The following is a 21,279-nucleotide window of genomic DNA, read 5'->3' on the forward strand; positions in this document are numbered from 1 at the left end:
CTATTCTGGGGACACCAGTGATATCTTATGGACTATTAGGTCTATGGAGGGTTGGCAATTTCTACCATGGGTGGCAGGCTATGTTATATGGGTATTTTTATATTATATTCTTGGTTATTTGTGTATTTTGTATTATGGTTATCGTTTATAAGGGTTTTGTTTGGTGATTGGTTAGTGTTTTTTGTTTATGTTATCGTTATATTTATTTTCATTTTCATGTTTATGTTTATTTCCTTTTATATTTATTTTTGTCATTGGGTGTTTTTTGTTATTTCTTATTGTATAAGATTATTGTGCTAATTATATGTTTTTCCTTTAGTATTAGGATTTAGGTCGGCCATATCCCTTCCTGTTCTCTTCTTCCCGTAGTACACTGTCACCTCATATTATCACACGCCTCTGTAGGCGATTCCCCTTCTTGTTCTCTCTGCTCCGATGCGGACCGCCGGCTATAGTTCCGGCGCGTGCGCACTGGAACAGTATGGGCAGAGACGTCTGCCCTCACTTGGTTTCTTCTATCGTGTGCGCAAGCGCGAGTACATCGCGCCGCTGACATTCCTCCATGCGGGTTCCGGTTTCTTTACTTCCGGTTCGGAGGTAGTCACATACACCGGTGCGCACTGATGGCCGCTCTATTTAGGATATAAAGACGGAGGTTTTATTCGGTAAGCTATCACCCCTGACGAAGCGGTCGTTGTAACCGCGATACGCGTTGGGTTCTCCCACCCTGCGGTCCTGATCCATGCATTGGTTGCCGGAGTTACCCTCCTTACTATAGGTTCCTTTTTGGGTTCTCTACGCACGCTGTTGAGGTTTTTTTGTTTTTTGTTTATTTGACAGCCTTATTAGGGGCAATGGCCATGCTCTATCCATCCTTCAGTAGGGACTGATATCTTATTATCTTCTATATTTTCTCCCATGGGTTATCTATATTATTAGGCTTGTAGCCGGGACTTGGATTTCCCTACTGGGATGGAATAACAGGTGGTGTATACATTTGTATGGATTAAACCCAGCTGTGCCTTTATATTTTGTGTACTTGTGTCAGGCACCATGTGTTATCTATACCATTTATGAGATATTGTTTTGGACAGGCCTCATGGGGGAGTTGTTCTGTGTATTTTTAACTGTTTTTAAATTACCTTTGTTACCAATAAAATTGTCTTTTGTTTCATATAACTTATTGGTGGTGTGCAGATTATATTGTGGCTTCTTTTCCTTTTGGTTAGATTGCTTTTGGCCACTTTACTGCACCCCCGTTTGATATTAGTGCATAGGTAGTATTTGTAGTGCGCCAGCATTTTTTCTGTGTATAATTGTTCTGTCTAGGCATCCTTGTTGTTGCCTTTCTGGGCTTGGCGGCACACGGTTTATTAGGACCTAAATTATTTTTAGATCTATAATTAAGATATATAGGGGCCTTTTGGTGCGCATTTGTTGTGTCCCAGGATGGACTGGGATGCTAGGGAGGCCGCATGGAGAGTTTCTGCTTCAGCGGCGTTTACAGATACTATTCAGGGGTGTCCGGAGTCGGATTTTTCACGGCTAACCACAGAGCTTATGGCGGCGCAAAAACAAGGTATTAAATTATTGTGGAATATTCGTTGCCTTGAGGAATACCTTAAATTGAACTTGGTACCGAGAGGTTTGAGAATTCCCATCTTTCCGGCATGGGAGCCCTCAGTAGCCTTCCGTGCTACATGGGAGGACGGCTTGTTACGGTGTTCACAGATTTTGATCAATCTATTAATCTCACACGATAGAGAACTCCTGTGCCATGTTAAAACTGAAATTAAGAGTTTGGAGAATGGTCTCAATAAATTTGATGAGATAACACAGATCCAGCCTTTTAAGGTGAAATTAAAGGAGGCTCTGGACAAATATGATAAAGAGATCAGGGATAAAAAGAGATCAAAATTTCTAAGAGACAAGTCAGACTTTGATCGGAAAGTGGCTTTTAATTGGAGACATCAAGGGAATCAGCGCCGGGGGCCGAGTACTAGATCCAATCTGAAGGAGCCAGCACGATACGGTCCAACTATGGATGGACATTTATCGAGCGATTTTTTATCTTCCGCGGAAAGCGAGTCAGAAGTAGGACCAGAGTCAGACGGGGGTGGAGGAGACACAAGTCTCTTCACTCGAGTCACCAGGAACAGGAATTCCAGACCGGTGTTCCAGAATCAACGGAGGAAGAACCGCAAATAAATACACAGTCCATGGACAATTTCCGTGAGTATGACAACCTTGATGCTGATACTCTACAAATTATTAATTTGTCTGAACATCAATTAACCACTGTAGAGGCTTCTATATTGAGGAGGGGGTTGACCTTCTCGCCATCACAACTGACGGACAAATTCACGCTAATAAAGGATCTTTTTCTCTTTTGTAGAAAAATTACGTTGCAGGTGTTGCATAATCATCCACAAAGTATGTCTACTATTGATCAAACGGAACAGAGAACGTTTCAGGATCTTATGGATTTGCTACAGGAAGGGGAGTCCTCCACAGGTAGGCCACGATTTCCTCACAAAAACAGGTCTTTGGTATGTCCTCCCCTCTCTACTGTTCCAGCTGTTAAAATTTATTTTGAGATGGTTAAACAGGACATTGAGGCGTTACCTGATAGGTCGGGTGTTGGTATTAACCTCACTGACCAGGAGCGCAGGGCTATGCTTAACCTCAAGAATAACAAAGAGTTTCTAATCAGGGAAGCGGATAAAGGGGGCAATATTGTTCTATGGCCCCATAATATGTATTTGGAAGAAGCCCATAGACAATTGGACGATACACGCTTTTATCGTAGGCTCCCCTCTGATCCCACGGGGGTTTATGCCACCAAGCTGAGGAGACTCATTGATAGGACGTTTGAACTGGGGATCATCAATGTTCAGGAGCGGGACTTTATTTGGGTAGAACAACCAGTTACGCCAACTTTCTACATGTTACCCAAAGTCCACAAGAGTACCAACAAGCCTCCGGGTCGTCCGATAGTCTCCAGCATTGGCAGCTTGTGTGAGAGGGCTTGTACCTATGTCGACTTTTTTCTGCAGCCGCTTGTGGCGGTATTGCCATCATATACGAGAGACTCTTCGCATTTTATCAGCATGTACAAAGGGGTGTCACTAGAACCAGGGGAGCTCATGGTCACCTGCGACGTTGAGTCGTTGTACTCAAACATCAATCATGATGACGGCATACATGCAGTCATGTTCTTTCTTGACCAACAGATTAATTCAGATAGAATGCATGATTCTTTTATTGTTGATTTGCTTAATTTTGCTTTGAGACACAATTTTTTTCTGTTTGACAGGACTTATTTTTTGCAGACATCTGGTGTGGCCATGGGGGCGAGGTGTGCCCCGGCCTTCGCTAATCTTTTTTTAGGGTGGTGGGAGTCGACTATCGTCTATACATCTGATATTTTTAACAGCAGGGTGCGACATTGGTCGCGCTTTATAGACGATATATTTTTCATTTGGTCTGGCTCTCCTGAGGAATGTCTTCAGTTTCTGGGGTTCCTTAACAATAATACTTTCAATATTTTCTTGACTCATCATTTCTCCTCCATTGTAGTTAATTTTTTGGACCTGGAAGTCAAGAGTCAGGACGGCATGCTATCTACATGTCTATACCGGAAGCCCACTGCTGTCAATAGCCTGCTGGAATATCGGAGTTTTCATCCGAAACACACCAGGGACGGAATTCCGACTGGGCAATTTCTTAGGGCGAGACGGAACTGTACGCAGGATTCGGACTTCAAGGCGACAGCCCAGGACCTGACTAAAAGGTTTCTAACAAGGAATTATCCTAAAAAATGCATCTCTCGGGCTTATCAGAGGGCAAAACAGCAGACACAAGATTCTTTACTTGTTACCAACAAGAGGAGACCAGATAGCTATGCGCAATTCATCACGGGATATCACACCCAATGGTCTCAGGTGAGTAGGATTTTGAATAACCACTGGAGGATTTTGACCACTGACACTCAAACATCTCAGGTTGTCAGTGCGCGGCCACTAACAACGGCTAGGAGGGCGCCTAATTTTAAGGACATTCTTACCCAAAGCCATTATAATAGACCCACACGAAGACTTAATCGGGGTATTGTTTTGAGAGGCTCATTTCCATGCGGGGATTGCAATATGTGTCCATACATGCATCCGACGCGTGATTCTTTTTGCAACCCGGTAGATCAGGTGCAACATAGAATAAAATCGTATATCAACTGTAAAACCACTCACGTCATTTATGCTCTAATATGCTCATGTCCCTGCATTTATGTAGGTCAGACTTCGCAGGAATTACGCAGGAGAATGCAGGGTCATTTCTCCACTATTAACATGGCGGCCGCGGACAGCCGAAAGGGTAAGACTCTTACCACGGTGGCCTCTCATTACCTGCTTCACCATGGTGGTAGCTATGCCAACACCAAGATTATTGGCTTGGAACATGTTAGGGGCTCTGGGAGGGGTGGTTCCTTGCATAAACGGCTCCTACAATTGGAGTCTCGGTGGATTTATCTGCTTAAGTCTATAGCACCTCAGGGCATTAATGAAGATCTCCTTTTCACAGGCTTCCTGGGATAGTCATTCCCTGTATGATCTCTATATCGGACTCCTTCTTGTTTGATCCTTACGTGACGGATGATTCTTTGACGAGGTTTTTTGGTTGGATGGCTATCTTGAGAAGGTCTCCCCCAAAGTTTCACTTCGATGTTTGGACATACTGGATACCGCATTTATTTCTGGAATGGATAACATCGGGACTTGTGACGTACTTTTTTGTGGAATTGGATTGATCGGCGGGAATTTTTTCCCTTTTCCCAATGGATCTTTATCATTGTGAACTATTCTGGGGACACCAGTGATATCTTATGGACTATTAGGTCTATGGAGGGTTGGCAATTTCTACCATGGGTGGCAGGCTATGTTATATGGGTATTTTTATATTATATTCTTGGTTATTTGTGTATTTTGTATTATGGTTATCGTTTATAAGGGTTTTGTTTGGTGATTGGTTAGTGTTTTTTGTTTATGTTATCGTTATATTTATTTTCATTTTCATGTTTATGTTTATTTCCTTTTATATTTATTTTTGTCATTGGGTGTTTTTTGTTATTTCTTATTGTATAAGATTATTGTGCTAATTATATGTTTTTCCTTAAGTATTAGGATTTAGGTCGGCCATATCCCTTCCTGTTCTCTTCTTCCCGTAGTACACTGTCACCTCATATTATCACACGCCTCTGTAGGCGATTCCCCTTCTTGTTCTCTCTGCTCCGATGCGGACCGCCGGCTATAGTTCCGGCGCGTGCGCACTGGAACAGTATGGGCAGAGACGTCTGCCCTCACTTGGTTTCTTCTATCGTGTGCGCAAGCGCGAGTACATCGCGCCGCTGACATTCCTCCATGCGGGTTCCAGTTTCTTTACTTCCGGTTCGGAGGTAGTCACATACACCGGTGCGCACTGATGGCCGCTCTATTTAGGATATAAAGACGGAGGTTTTATTCGGTAAGCTATCACCCCTGACGAAGCGGTCGTTGTAACCGCGATACGCGTTGGGTTCTCCCACCCTGCGGTCCTGATCCATGCATTGGTTGCCGGAGTTACCCTCCTTACTATAGGTTCCTTTTTGGGTTCTCTACGCACGCTGTTGAGGTTTTTTTGTTTTTTGTTTATTTGACAGCCTTATTAGGGGCAATGGCCATGCTCTATCCATCCTTCAGTAGGGACTGATATCTTATTATCTTCTATATTTTCTCCCATGGGTTATCTATATTATTAGGCTTGTAGCCGGGACTTGGATTTCCCTACTGGGATGGAATAACAGGTGGTGTATACATTTGTATGGATTAAACCCAGCTGTGCCTTTATATTTTGTGTACTTGTGTCAGGCACCATGTGTTATCTATACCATTTATAAGATATTGTTTTGGACAGGCCTCATGGGGGAGTTGTTCTGTGTATTTTTAACTGTTTTTAAATTACCTTTGTTACCAATAAAATTGTCTTTTGTTTCATATAACTTATTGGTGGTGTGCAGATTATATTGTGGCTTCTTTTCCTTTTGGTTAGATTGCTTTTGGCCACTTTACTGCACCCCCGTTTGATATTAGTGCATAGGTAGTATTTGTAGTGCGCCAGCATTTTTTCTGTGCACCCGAAGTTGTTAACATGTTAAATGACACTGTTCATCTCCAACAGTGGTATTTAGCTTGGCTGTCACTAATCCCGCCTATCAGCGCCCTTGGCACATCATCCTGGGGCGCCGATGGGTTGGCATAACAACCCAGGGTCTGCACTAGACCCCTGTGGTGGTCATTGCCGATCTGTGTCTATGGCCAGCGCTCATAGCAGATGATCATTTTAGCTACACATAGCAGAGCTGTAGCCCTGCTATGTGTAGCACAGGTGATCGGATCATTGCAGCTTCTAGTCTTCCATGGTAATTATTGAGGCAAGTAAAAAGTAAAAAAAAATGTTTTTAAAAATATATGTATATTAAAAAAAAAGAAGTTAAAATCGCCCCCCTTTCGCCCAATTCAAAATAAAACAATTAAAAAAACATTTGTTATGTCAGCGTTCAGAAACGCCCGGTTTGTCAAATTATAAAAATAATCCGATCGGTAAACATCGTAACAACAAAAAAATCAAATCCCCAGAATTACGATTTGGTCGTCACAACATTGCAATAAAAGATGATCAAAACATCGTATTTACCCCAAATTGGTATCGATAAAAACGTCAGATCGGTGCAAAAAATAAGCCTACACCCAGCCCCAGATCATGAAAAATTAGGACAGTACGGGTATCAGAAAATGGTGCCATTTTTTTTTTTTTTTTTTGCAAACTTTGGATTTTTTTTTTACCATTTAAATAAAAAAGAACCCACACATATTTCGTGTATGTAAACTCATAGTGACCTGGAGAATCATAATGGCAGGTCAGTTTTAGCATTTGGTGAACGTAGTAAAAAAGCAAAACAAAAAAAAAATTGTGGAATTGCACTTTTTTGCAATTTCACCGCAATTTGAATTTTTGTTCATGTGTCCCAGTACACGACATGGTAAAACCAATGGTGTTGTTCAATAGTACGACTTGTCACCGCACAAAAACAAGCCCTCACATGGCCATATTGACCAAAAAATATAAAGGTTATGGCTCTGGGAAGAAGGGGAGCAACAACCGGAAGCGCAAACACAGAAAACCGAAAGGTTGTGAGGTGGTTAATTGCAGCAGGATCCTATCTACCCATATAAATGCAGGCTTCAGCCTTAGAGAGGCTTCACATTAGATAGGTTCCCAGCAACAGGAGATCGTCTTGTCGTTGGCTGCTGGGCATGCCTGAATTGGTCAAATTATGTGCCAAGCATCTCCATGTTTTCCTACTATCTAGTAATGCAATTCTAATTTCATATATTTCTTATTTACATGCTATAGCACTACAGGTGCTACTTTATTTGTTTGTTATGAGTTCCATTATGTTTTTGAGCCTAAGGAATTTGGATTACTGCACAATCCTGTAATGGGGAGCACTAATAACTTCTCTACTCTTCTGGTCAGAACTCCTAGTAGCTCCAATGGCCCATCATTAATAAGTGCAACTCCGGTTTAGTGTTGGAATTCTCCCCACGAACATACATTCTTGTTGGGGATGTAACATTTTTTTTTCTGTCTTCTTTTTTCACAGGTTTATTCTGTTTTATATGTGTGATTGTGTTGGGATTTGCCTGTCTCAGTTACGTGAATCTGCAACTCCTTGGTAGTCTGTAGAAAAATGTCTCCATTGTCTCTTCCAAATAATACTAATAATCTTTATTTATATAGCTCCAACATGTTAAGCATCGCTTTACAATTCAACAGTTCATATATCGCAGTAATAAGTAACAAAGTTAAAGGTAATGCAATAATGAACCCCTTTCTGACATTAGACGTAATAATATGTCCATATTACCTGGGTCTATGTGACTCGGGATGGATTATTACGTCTACACACAGGTGGTGTGCGGGAGATCACCAACAGGTGTCAGCTGATTCTGACAGCTGACACCCGACACTAAGTGCAAGGAGCGGTCACAGACCGATACCGGGACCTGCACAGAGACTTCACATACTGAGTAAAAGTCTGACGGACCTTCCACCCGACTAGCTCCAGGACCTTTCAAGTCATGTGATCAATCACATGACTTGGAAGGAACTGTAAATTGGGGTAAAGTATACACTGTGTGTGTATGTGAAAATTCATATAAAGCAGAACTGTATGAAAAGGGGGATATGTAGCCAAGATGCGTGTTTGTAAAGCTGGATACAGTATATCACAAAACTGAGTGCATCCCTCACATTTTTGTAAATATCTTTTCATGGGACAACCATGAAGATATAACAAATTTTGCGCTTTCAAATCCAAATGTCCCCTCCCTTCTGAGCCCCTCAGTGTACCTAAACCACATATAGCATCCACATGTCTGGCATTTCAGAAGCGATGAGAGCTCGCCTAACTTACAGGTGCATGTATGATCACTGCACCACTAGTTGAATTCATTGGGGAGCGTAGTTTGTAAAATGAGTTCACATATAGGGGGTTTCCGTTGTTCTGGCACCTCAGGGGCTCTGCCAATGTGACATGGCATTCTCAAACCATTCCAGCAAAATCTGGACTCCAATATGGCGCCTCTTCCCTTCTGAGCTTTGCACTGTGCCTGAAAAGTAGTATTCCTCCACATATGGGGTATCGGCGTACTCAGGACAAATTGCACAACAAACTGTTTGGTGCGATTTCTCCTGTTACCCTTATGAAAATGCAAAATTTAAGGCCAAAATAACATTTTTGTGGGGAAAATGTGATTTTTTTTTTTTTTTTTTATTTTCACAGCTCATTGTTGTAAATTTCTGTGAAGCACCTGGGGGTTCGACGTGGTCACCACACATCTAAGTACATTCCTTGAGTGGTCTAGTTTCTAAAATAGAGTCACTTTTGGGGGTTTCCACTGTTTAGGCACATCAGGGGCTCTACAAATGGGATATGACGTCCGCTAATGATTCTAGTAAAAAAGTTAAATGACGTTCCTTCCCTCCCGAGCCCTGCCGTGCACCCAAACAGTGGTTTTCTCCCTCGTATAGGGTATTGGCATGCTCGAGAGAAATTGCGCAACACATTTTGTGGTCAATTTTTTCCCTGTTACCCAGGTCTAAATAACAAAATGGATCTGAAGTTAAGTTTTTGTGAAAGAAAGTTAAATGTTTATTTATTTTTTTACAAAAAATTCCTGTAAAGCACCTAAAGGGTTAATAAACTTTTTTAATGTGGTTTTGAGCACCTTGAGTGTTGCAGTTTTTAGAATGGTGTCACTTTTGGGTATCTTCTATCATATAGACCTGTCAAAGTGACTTCAAATGTGATGTGGTCCCTAAAAAAATGGTTTTGTAAATTTTGCTGGAAAAATTAAAAATCGCTGGTGAACTTTTAACCCTAATAACTTCCTAGGAAAAAAAAATTGGTTCCAAAATTGTCCTGATGTAAAGTAGACATGTGAGAAATGTTATTTATTAACTATTTTGTGTGACATATCTCTGTGATTTTAGGGCATGAAAATTCAAAGTTGGAAATTTGCTAATTTTTCGCTAAATTTCCATTTTTTTTCTATAAATAAACAAAAGTCATAATGAAGAAATTTTAGCATTATCACAAAGTACAATATGTCACGAAAAAATATTCTCAGAATCACCGGGCTCCTTTGAAGTGTTCCAGAGTTATTACATCATAAAGGGACAGTGGTCAGAATTGTAAAAATTGGCCCCGTCATTAAAGTAAAATAATGACGATCCTGCTCGGAAAATGTTACAATCTTCAATGAGGTGGGGGAGACACAAAGTACAGGGGCTTATTTACGATGATAATCCAGCCATCTTGAGGAAATGGGAGATGGATAAAGGCAGCATGAGCTAATCACCAGCCGATATCTGTAGTGCTTTTTGGGTGCTGTGGAGTTTGATCGAGTTATGATCAGAGAAGTAGAGAATGGACTATATATATATATATATATATATATATATATATATATATAAAGTCCAAAAATCAGAGACAGCACACCATTCTGGATAAGGTTATGAAGGTATTCAAATTTAATAGCCCATCATGGCAACGGAGAGCTCTCCAAGGGCCGAAACATTGCCATGATGGGCTATTAAATTTGAATACCTTCATAACCTTATCCAGAATGGTGTGCTGCCTCTGATTTTTGGACTTCTATGACAAGGTTTGGTACATGCCTGAGGGGCCTAGCACCCTGATTTTTGTTTTTCTTTTCTGTGCTGCTCTCACTTTTTTGCATATATATATATATATATATATATATATATATATATATATATATATATATATAGATTCAAGATTCAAGATTCAAGATTCAAAGAAGCTTTATTGGCAGGACCAAATACACATCAGTTTTGCCAAAGCAAGTGTATAGAGGCAATAGGGATAGGGACTGAGGGGATGTTGGGTAGGAGCTGTGGGGGGAGGTGGATGGGGCAGATCCAGGTTGGGGGCTATAGTCCATGGCATAGGGGAGGTGGATGGGGCAGATCCAGGTTGGGGGCTATAGTCCATGGCATAGGGGAGGTGGATGGGGCAGGTTCAGGTTGGGGGCTATAGTCCATGGCATAGGGGAGGTGGATGGGGCAGGTCCATTGTGGGGGCTATAGTCCATGGCATAGGGGAGGTGGATGGGGCAGATCCAGGTTGGGGGCTATAGTCCATGGCATCATAGTTCTCTTTCTCGCAGTCTATGGCATTCGCTCACATACCGCGCTGCTATCTCCACCGCTCTCTCTTCTTCTCCCAGCAAGATATATGTTTTCTCTTCCTCCTTCATGGTGATGAAGTCTGGGAAGAGATGTGAGAGTCTCCTGAAGTGAGTGTCCCTCACTGCTGAGTATTTGGAGCAGTGTAGCAGGAAGTGGGTTTCGTCCTCTATGGCCTCCTGGTCACAGTGTTGGCACAGTCTTTCCTCCCTGGGCTTGTAGCTCTGCCTGTGTCGGCCACATTCGATGGCCAGACTGTGGGCGCTGAGTCTATATCGGCTCAGGATCTGGCGGTCTCTGGGGTCCGGGAGTTTCTCCAGATATGGGGCCAGTCTGTAGTCTCTCTGTAGGCTCCGGTACATGGTCAGTTTCTGTGAGCTGATGATATCATTCTTCCAGTCACTGACATACCTCTCCTGGCCTTCATCTGCCATCTTCCTAATTCCGGCTTTTGTCAGGTTGTTGTGATTGGTGTTCTGCTCCGGTTGGGTTTGGCTGGGCTGTTCCGGGGGTTCTGGTTTTTCTGTTTCACCTTCATGTATCAGGGCTTTATGGTGATGGGAGCTTGGATTGCTCCTATGCAGGTGAGCCCGGAATGACAGCGCCCTCTTTAGAACTGTCAGGTGTAGAGGGAATCTGCCCAGCTCGGCCCGACAAGCACTGTTGGAGGTGCTCCGATGGACCTGGAGAAGGTGCTTGCAGAATTCCAGGTGGAATATTTCTGTTGGACTGGAGTCCCACTTTGACCAGTCTGGGTAGGTGTGAGGACCCCAGACTTCGCTGCCATACAGGAGGATTGGGGCGATGATGGAGTCGAAGATTTTTAGCCAGACCCTCACTGGTGGCTTCAGATGGTAGAGTGTCCTTCGGATGGCATAGAAGGTTTTGCAGGCCTTGTCTTTCAGGGTCTCTATGGCTTGTTTGAAGTTCCCTGACCGGTGAATCTCTAGGCCCAGGTAGGTATATTTGTCCGTTCCTGTGAGGTCGCAGTTGTTGAGGATAAATGATGGGTGTTGGTCTGATCTTCTCTTTCTCCTCTGGAACACCATGGTGTTGGTTTTCTTTAGGTTGACCGGTAGGGCCCAGGTGGAGCTGAATTTCTCTAGGATTTTCAGGTTGTCCTGGAGGCCTTTCTCGGTTGGTGACAGCAGCAGCAGGTCATCTGCATACAGCAGGAATTTCACCTGAGCGTCGTGGAGGGTGAGTCCTGGTGCTGAGGAGGATTCCAGGGCGGTAGCCAGCTCGTTGATGTAGATGTTGAAGAGCGTTGGGCTTAGGCTGCAGCCTTGTCTTACTCCGCGGCTCTGCTGGAAAAAAGCCGTTCTTTTGCCGCTCACACTCACGCTGCAGCTGCTCTCGGTGTAGGAGCTTTTGATGACATCGTAGGTCTTTCCTCCTATTCCACTCTCCAGCAGTTTCAGGAATAAGCCCGGGTGCCACACTGAATCAAAGGCCTTTTTAAAGTCCACAAAGCAGGCGTATATCTTCCCATTCTTTGTATTGTAGATGTGTCTCTGAATGAGGCTGTGCAGAGTATAGATGTGGTCAGTGGTGCGGTGGTTCGGCATGAACCCTGCTTGGCTCTTGTTGAGGACGTTGTGCTCGGTGAGGAAGGTGAGGATCCTCTTGTTCAGGATACTGTTGAACAGTTTTCCCAGGTTGCTGCTGACGCATATGCCTCTGTAGTTGGCTGGGTCATACCTGTCCCCACTCTTGTGGATGGGTGTGATGAGGCCTTGGTTCCAGGTACGAGGGAAGTAGCCGGCACTCAGTACAATATTGAAGAGTTTAACCATTGCAGCCTGTATTTCTGGTGGGCTGTACTTCAGCATTTCTGGTAGGATTCCATCTAGGCCACCGGCTTTCCTACTTCTTATGGAGGAGAGTCTCTCGGTTACTTCCTGTAGTGTTATAGGTGTATCCACCGGGTTTTGGAAGTTTTTGATTTTTTCCTCCATTGCTTTTAGTTTCGCCATTATGTTTTCCTGTTCTTGGCTTAGTCCTTCCTTTGGAATGTCTTTATAGAGGTCTCTGAAGTATTGGAGCCAGAGGTTGCCATTTTGGATATGGTTGTTGTTTTTCTTGTCTTTGGTGTCCATGTGGTTCCATAGTTCCCAGAAGGAGTTGTCTTGGAGGGCGTCTTGGAGTTGATTGAGCTTCGTAGAGATGTAACTCTGCTTCTTCCTCCTGAGGATGGATTTGTACTGCTTTTGTATGGAGTCATAGGCTTCCCTCAGACCCAGGTGGTTGGGGTCTCTGTGTTTCTTGTTGGAGGCTGTTCTCAGGGTCTTCCGTACAGCTTTACATTCTCTGTCAAACCAGCCATTGACCTGTGTTTCTTTTGGTCTCTTGTAGTCGACTTTTTTAAGGTCGGACAGTCTGGCCATTGCGTAGAATATATTGTTGAGGTCCTTTGCTGCTTGGTTCACTCCCTCTGGGTTTGGCATGTACTCAAGGTTGTAGAAGTGGTGGAGCATCCGCTGTATTTCAGGTCTTCTGGAAGCTTCTTTATATCTTAGTGCCGATATTTTGGACCATTTATAGGATGGAGGCCGGGTGAAGAGGCCGCTCTGCTGTGGCTTCTGAGTGGATGGTTTCTCTGTAGATTTCATGTACAGAAGAAGTTGGCTGTGGTCTGACAGGTGCGTTTGTGGGGTGACTATGAAGGCGCTGACATCTGCCAGGTTCATGTCTGTAATGGCGTAATCAACTACACTCCTCCCTACATGGGAGTTTAGTGTATACCTTCCTAAGGAGTCACCCTTGCATCGTCCATTAAGGATATGAAGTCCTAAACTTTTACATACGTTCAGGAGCTTTCTGCCACTTTTGTTGACTGTACTGTCATAGCTGTTTCTCTCAGTGTGTACAGGGTCTTGGCCGTCATTCTCTGCTCCAAGTATGTAGATGTTTCCATCCGTGGTCAGGAAGTCTCTCTCTCTCCCTGTTCTTGCATTGAGGTCTCCAAAGATGAGAACTTTGCCCAGGGCCTGATAATGGGCGGCTTCTCTTTGTAAGATTTCGAAGCAGTCTGGATTAAAGTAGGGGGACTCTGGCGGTGGTATATAGGTGGCACAGAGGTGGACATCAGACTGACAGGTGAGGATGGAGCTGCTGATTCTGATCCATATGTGGCTGCCTCCTTTCTTCACCGGTTTGATGTACTGGTGGAGCTCCTCTTTATACCAGATCGCTACTCCTCCTGAGCCCCGGCCCTGTTTGATGTTTTTATTTTTCTGGGCATGGACCAAGAATTCCTTGTATCCAATAGGCACCAGGGATTCGTTTTCGGCTCTGGTCCATGTTTCCAGGAGGATCTGAATGTCTATATTTTTCATACTTTGTATAAAATCAGGGTCCTTTGTTTTAGATCCAAAGGTTGAGGCGTTGAGACCCTGGATATTCCAGCTGCTGATTGTAAGTGAAGACATTCTTCTGTGTGGTTTGTGTGTATATACCTTGTAATGAGTATGGCTGTGTGGGACAAACTGGATTTCTGACAGTTTTATAGTGGTGCTTGGTTCCATCCGGTCACATTATTATTCTGCGCAGTGCATTGAGCAGGTTTATTATCTCATCCCTATCTCTGCTCTGCATGTATCTGTGTGGGCTTGGTGGTGTCCTCGGTGGAGGTCTCCACCTCCGATGGTCTGACACTGGGTGAAGAGCTTTGTTTCCAGCTCCAGGAGGTAGCCTTGGGGTTTTCTGCTTTATCGTTCTCGGGGGTCTTTCAGTGTGATTATGGCCACTGTTGAATCCAGGCCCGGGGTCTCTGTTTAGCACGATGTCCTTCAGCTCTTTGGCCAGGAGGCTGACCCCTTGTTTGTTGAGGTGTTTATCATCGTGCAGGTGACTGTTGTTTATGGAGAGGTGTTGTGCCAGGGTCACATTTGGCACAGTCTTGATCTTTTCAGTCAGTTCTGCATTGATGGCTTGGGTGGTTTGCCTGGGTATGTCCTTTCTTGGAAGCAGCGATGACAGAATGATTTTACTGTCCCGGAATTTTAGGTTTGCCATCTTTGCCAGGTTGATCAGTTGTTCTGCGATCTGCTGGTCTGGCCGATTGTTTGTACCCGTGTGTATAATAATGTGCTTTGGGTTGGTAAACCGTGGTCTACTGATGACCTCTGTCACCTGTTCAATACTTGCACAGCAGATTGTATGGACCTGTTTTCCTGGGAATAGCCGCTGTGTGTTTAGGTACTTCCCATTTGAGTCCATTATTAGGACAATATCAGGACTTTGTGATGTCTTGGGTGGGCTACGGTGCTGCTGACGAGGGTCTGTGGTGCTGGCTTTGCTGGTGGCTGGTTCTGTTCTCTCTTCCATCTCTCTGGTTTCAGGATTTGAGTCCATTATTAGGACAGTATCAGGACTTTGTGATGTCTTGGGTGGGCTACGGTGCTGCTGACGAGGGTCTGTGGTGCTGGCTTTGCTGGTGGCTGGTTCTGTTCTCTCTTCCATCTCTCTGGTTTCAGGATTTGAGTCCATTATTAGGACAGTATCAGGACTTTGTGATGTCTTGGGTGGGCTACGGTGCTGCTGATGGGGTTCAGTGGTGGCCATATTGTCTGCTCTCTGGCATGTTTTCGTTGCCCCCTGCTGGTTCAGATGACCAGGGCTATGGGCTTTTAATTCTCTAATCTCCTTTCGGAGTTGATCATTGTCTTTTTTCAGTTCCCCCATTTCCTGTAGTGCTGCCTTACACTTCATTTCACACATTTCGGCCCTTATTTTCTGTGTGGCTGTGTCATTTGCTGCTTGGTAATTTGCGTTGCTTTGTGAGTTTCTTTCACATTCAAATTTCAGTTGGGCCAAGTCTCTTTCTAGTTGAGATAAGAAGTCTCTGATGTTATCAGGCGAGAGGTGTGAAGTGTCGGGGGTTAGGCGGCTCTGTCTGGGAATCCCTATGTGAGCATTAGAGGTAGCTGCTGGGGCTTGTAGTCCTTTATAGGTTTGTGCCTGCTCTTTGATATCGGAGAAACAATTTTCAAATTGCTGCAGAATCTCCTCCGTCCCCTGCGCCATGACTGTGCCAGTTTTGTATAGGAGTATGGTGAGCGCATTGGTGTCATCATCTGCTTGGCTGGTAATTCTAATCTGCTGGACACCTTTATCGTTGGTTTTAGATACATGTTTGTATCGTTTGCACAGCGCAGTGCGCCAAGCTGAGGGGTGGTCTGTATAGAATAATACATTGGTTTTTCTTTTTGGTTCTTTCTTTGTGAAATCTGCATAAAGAGTCTCTGGATTCTCTCTAACGTAGTCCATCTTGGATTTATTGCCCCCCTGTGTTATCTCCAGATCTGGCCCCCAGCATTCCTGTGTCTCTGGCTCCGGGCTTTGTTCATTTACATGTTCTAAATTTGTGTTTTCCATTTTGTAGTTTGTAGTTATATGTTAATTATAATCCTTGTTTCTAAGAAGATTAATTTGTAGCAAGTCTATAGGTTGTGTTGTAGTTAAAGAATTCTCCTACCTTCTATAGGTCCAGGTATCAGGATGTCAGATAGATATATATATATATATATAAATAAATAAAAATGACTTCAATTAGGGAACATCATAGGCCGCCCTAAACAGATGTGTTTTTAGGGAGCGCTTAAAACTGTGTAAGTTGTGGTTCTAATTTCTTGGGGTAGAGCTTTCCAGAGGATTAGTGCAACTCAGGAGAAGTCTTGGAGCTGGGAGTGGGAGGTGCGGATTAGTGTGGATTAGTGTCAGTCAAAAGTCGTTTGTGGAACATAACGAGTGGTTAAGCTGATAAATTGAAATGAGGGAGGAGATGTAGGGGATTGCCGCACTGTGGAGAGCTTTGTGGGTGAGAATAAGGAACTTAAATTGGATCCTATAATGAATGGGCAGCCAGTGCAATGAGTGGCACAGAGTGGAGGTGTCCGAGTAATGATTAGCCAGTTGGATGACCTGGGCTGCTGCATTAAGGATGGACTGGAGAGGGGAAAGTTGAGAAAGTGTGAGGCCAATTAATAGAGCATTACAGTAGTCAAGAGGGAGTGGATAAGGGCAACAGTGAGGGTTTTGTTGCTTCCATGGTGAATAAGGGGCAAATTCTAGAGATGTTTTTCAGGTGCAAGCGACAAAAGAAGGCAAGAGATTGTATATAGGAGGTGAAGGATAGATTGGTATCAAACATAACACCTAGACAGTGAGCTGCCGCCCAGGTGATCTAAATTTAAGGCATGTCGGCTCTGCACCATTTTAAAAGTTTCTTTTTCTCTTTTCTTTAAATGTCTAATATTCCTTCAAGAAACTCATCTGACAGAAAATATTGACCCTAAGATAGTTTAGATTGTGAAGAGCCACCCAGCCGAATACTCTTACTCCAAACGTTTCAACACTAGTTACTCATTTTTTTTACTGATGAAGACTGTTGAGTTTGATCATGTGTTATTGTCTATAGTCAAAATGTGTTATTGTCTATAGTCACAGAAGATGTGTTATTGTCTATAGTCACAGTTTTTGACTACAGTAGTTAGTCGCAAAAATACTCTGATTTAACCGCTTCCTGCAGCCAATTTTGTGTTCCTAATCAAGTTGCATTTTGTAGATCTAACATGTCACTTTATTTGGTGATAACTTCGGATGCTTCTTTTGATTCTAGTGATTCTGCAATAATTTTCTCTGTGACACATTGTACTTTATGTTTCTGGTAATTTTAAGTTGATATATTTTGTGTTTATTTTTGGAAATAATTTCCAACTTTTCATGAATTTGACACTGTCCTATTTATGGTTGTACACTACTGTCTGGAAGCATGGCAGGGCTCAGAAGGGAATCCAGTTAGCTATTGGAAACCAGATTTTGCTGGAATAGTTTGCAGGAACAATGTATTGGGACATTGTTCATGGTCACCTGACAGCTCAAAAGATGGCTACCAAGAACGGCACTATCTACTCCACTTTTCAGATCCTAGGGATTGCCTTGCCCTTCACCCTTTGACCCCTAAATATGGATCTATACTTACACAGAGTCCCCCTAGGCTGACGCCATGAAGGTAGTTGCTGTTTGGTGGTTCGAGAAGGCAAGAATAAGCAGGGAGCCAGGTCAGAACCAGTAGGGCAGACAAAATGTAAAAGCAGAAGAGTAATCAGTGAACGGGTAGGGGTGAAATCAGGATACAAATACACAAACCGTGAGCTGAGCATGCTGGACTGAACCAGAGGAAAACAAGGCTGTGTCTGGCAGATTCTGGCGATATGCTTTCCAATTGGCTGAAGCAGTGAGCCGATTATTCCATCTCTCACACACCCTGCCAGACCGGATGGTAGCACTGGTTAACATCTGGTACTGGTACTAGAGCTTCTCGTTTCAACGTATACTCCATTTCCAGTGCTGCACGCAGAATGAATAAGGCTTCTTTCACACTAGCGTCGGAATCTCCCCGTCGCAATGCGTCGGGGAGAGATTCCGACGCTAGCGTTTAACGCTTTGCACAATGGGTGCAGCGGATGCATTTTTCCGGCGCATCCGCTGCCCCATTGTAAGGTGCGGGGAGGTGGGGGCGGAGTTCCGGCCGCGCATGCACGGTCGGAAAAAGCGGTCCGTCGGGAGAAAAAAACGTTACATGTAGGGTTTTTTTTTCCCGACGGTCCGCCAAAGCACGACGCATCCGTCGCAAGACGGATGCGAAGTGTGCAAATCCGTCGCAAATGCGTCGCCAATAGAAGTCTATGGGGAAAAAACGCATCCTGCAAGCACTTTTGCAGGATGCGTTTTTTCTGCAAAATGACGCATTGTGACGGATTTACAAAAAACGCTAGTGTGAAAGTACCCTTAGGCCACTCCTGGAGACTGAAGCAGATATTAGTGGAGCAGATGCCAGAGGAGGTATCACACACTATTTGCAGAAGCCCTGATGTGAACCAGAACAATAGAAGAATTAAAAATTAGAACCTTCATTAAATTCCGATATACTGTAGAAGTAGTGACTATTTTGATTTAACATGAACTTTCTGGAAATTAGCACGCAGTGGACGTTGCAGAGTGCCCATAGTGCCAAGATTGTGCTCCAGGAAACACGCACACTGTAAACTATTAAGTGGGTTCATCTCACCACAACAATGACAAATACATGTGTAACAACCCTGTCGGCATCACTGCATGGCCTTCCATTCCCCACCTGCCTGCTACATCTACTCACTCACCCAGTGCCATGCTGTGAGATCTGTCTGCTGCTGGTTCCATGCCATGTGCTTCATGGCGGCCTGCTCTGTGTACACTTCCTGGCCGTGTGCATAGGGGGGCGGCGCCAGCAACTCCGGATTCTTATTGAGACTGTGTGCACCTCCCTAAGGTGCTTCTGGCCAATTGCCAAGAGGCCTCCTGTATATAGGGCAGCTCCACCCTGTGGTCTGGGCCTGTGCAATGTGTTTGCTCAGTTAGTGTTTTGCTTCTGAGTTTGCCAGGTCTAGCTCTATGTTACTCCCTCTCTGGAGGCTTTTCTCTGTGCATTTGCCTTGATCTTTGTCCGCCCTCCAGGAGGCAGAATATCCTGGTCCCTGTGTCTTTGTCCCTGTGTCTTTGTCCTTGTGTCTTGTTCCATTGCCTTGTCTGTACTTAGTCTTATCTCGGTCTCCTTTTGTGTGGCTTCCTTCCCTGCTGTGTCTTTCCTTGTGTTCTCAGTCTGCTTACACTCCGCACTCTTGCGGCTCTGCCTGCTCTGCATCTTGGTGGCTTTACCGCTGCTCCGCACTTCTGCGGTTCTGCTCCGTCTTACTCTGCTCCGCTCCCGTTGCTGCAGAAACCTCTTGCTGCAGTTCCTCTCTGCAATCCTTGCGGTTCCACTTTGCTTAGCTTCTGCAGTATCTCTTGCTGCAGCTTCTCTCCACATTCTTTGTGGCTCTGCTCAGCTTTTGTCGCTACGCTACCGCTTGCTGCTTTTCCATTCCTATCTGCAGTCTTTCACTCCTCTCCTGTGAGAACAGGTCCCTACCTGTTCCTCCAAACTATATATCCCTACCTGTTCCTTCATCTCACTCACAATTGGACTGCACTCGGGTGTCATCTGAGTGCAGCCTGATTCTAATATCTCATCAGCCAGTCCTGTCTCCTGCCGTCCTAAGTCAGTCCTGTGTCTCCTGCCGTCCTAGCAAGCCCTGTGTTCTCTGCCGTGTCTCTGCCAGCCCTGTGTTCCAAACTACATATCTGTACCTGCACGTCCAGTGTGAACAGGCCCTTACCTGTTCCTTCATATACCACATCAACCAGTCCTGTGTTCTCTGCCGTGCCTCCCAATCCTGTGTTCCTGCCAGTTCTGCCGTTCCTGCCCTGCCTTCCAGTCCTGTGTTCCTGCTGTCCTAGCCAGTCCTGTTTCCTGCCGTGTCTCTGCCAGCCCTGTGTTCTCTGCCAGCCCTGTCTCAGCCGTGCCAGCCTACTCGTCTGTGTTCCAGCCGTGCTCTTCTGCCAGTTCTGCCTAATGCCCGCACCAATCCTGGTGTTCCTGTCTCCCAAGTGGGATCAGCAGCCACAGCCAGACACCACCCTGGAGTAGCACCTGGCAGCTGCCTGCTGCACAAGCCTGTCCTCACCATCAGAGGCTCCAGTGAAAACCCAGGCAGCTGTTATAGTCACGCCCCTTCCAGGGTAGTCTGGTTTGTGGCACAGTGGGGCCACAAAACCCCCGAGCTCACGCCCACCAGTCAGGGCGTGAGCGTAACAACATGAATAAATGTGGTTTGGTCACACTGCAAGGCTCAGAAATTATTGGGAGATTTGACTTATGGTGAGCTGAATTTGCTGGATTGGTTTATGGAGCCATGTTGCGATTTGAGAGCTTTTGAGCCACTAATAATGTGGAACCTCTGTTTTTCCATTGACAGATGATGTATGTGAGTGAGGGCTTTTTTTGAAGGATGAGGAGAAGTTTTTATATTTATTATTTTCACCTATATAACATTTTTAGGTGGCTTTTTATTACAATATTTGTGAGGCAGAATGAACAAACAGTTGATCACCACGCTTCACTGGTTGACGCCATGAGGTCTTCTATTAGACTGTATGCAGTAAGAAAGGAGAAAATTATGCGGCACTCACCCAGAATTAGCTGTGAAGATTGTGATCTTTATTGGAGAAAAATGAAGATTACATCCGTCAGGACATCAGGTACATGAGAGGGTGCGGTATAGGAGCACGGACGACGGCCGTTTCGCACACACAGGTGCATCGACGGGTCCAGGTACCTTACTTTCTTACTGCATACGGATTACTTGCTGGACATTCATGCAGAGCACCATTACCCTTTATGATTGTGACGCCTGAATACACAGCTGTCCACTAACAGTCCTGCTTGTTTAAAGACGTTCTACTCTAGTGCCGTTCTGCTCACTATACTATTACTTCTGTTAGACTGTGAACTGTTATTGTCTTAGTGAATAATTCAGTTTTACTACATAACTTCGCATTTCTATAAACATTTTAAGCAGAAATGATCAAAAATATAGATTTCAAAGATGT

At 44.4% G+C, this 21,279-nt stretch overlaps 1 protein-coding gene across 1 annotated transcript in view; it reads left to right on the plus strand.

The window, feature by feature from the left end:
- LOC138663821 (zinc finger protein 182-like) overlaps nucleotides 1-21,279 on the plus strand; it is a 113,834-nt gene that overhangs the window by 61,261 nt on the left and 31,294 nt on the right. The window lies entirely within an intron of this gene.

This window comes from Ranitomeya imitator, chromosome 2 (assembly GCF_032444005.1).
Source record: "Ranitomeya imitator isolate aRanImi1 chromosome 2, aRanImi1.pri, whole genome shotgun sequence".
Classification (NCBI taxonomy): Eukaryota; Metazoa; Chordata; class Amphibia; order Anura; family Dendrobatidae; genus Ranitomeya; species Ranitomeya imitator.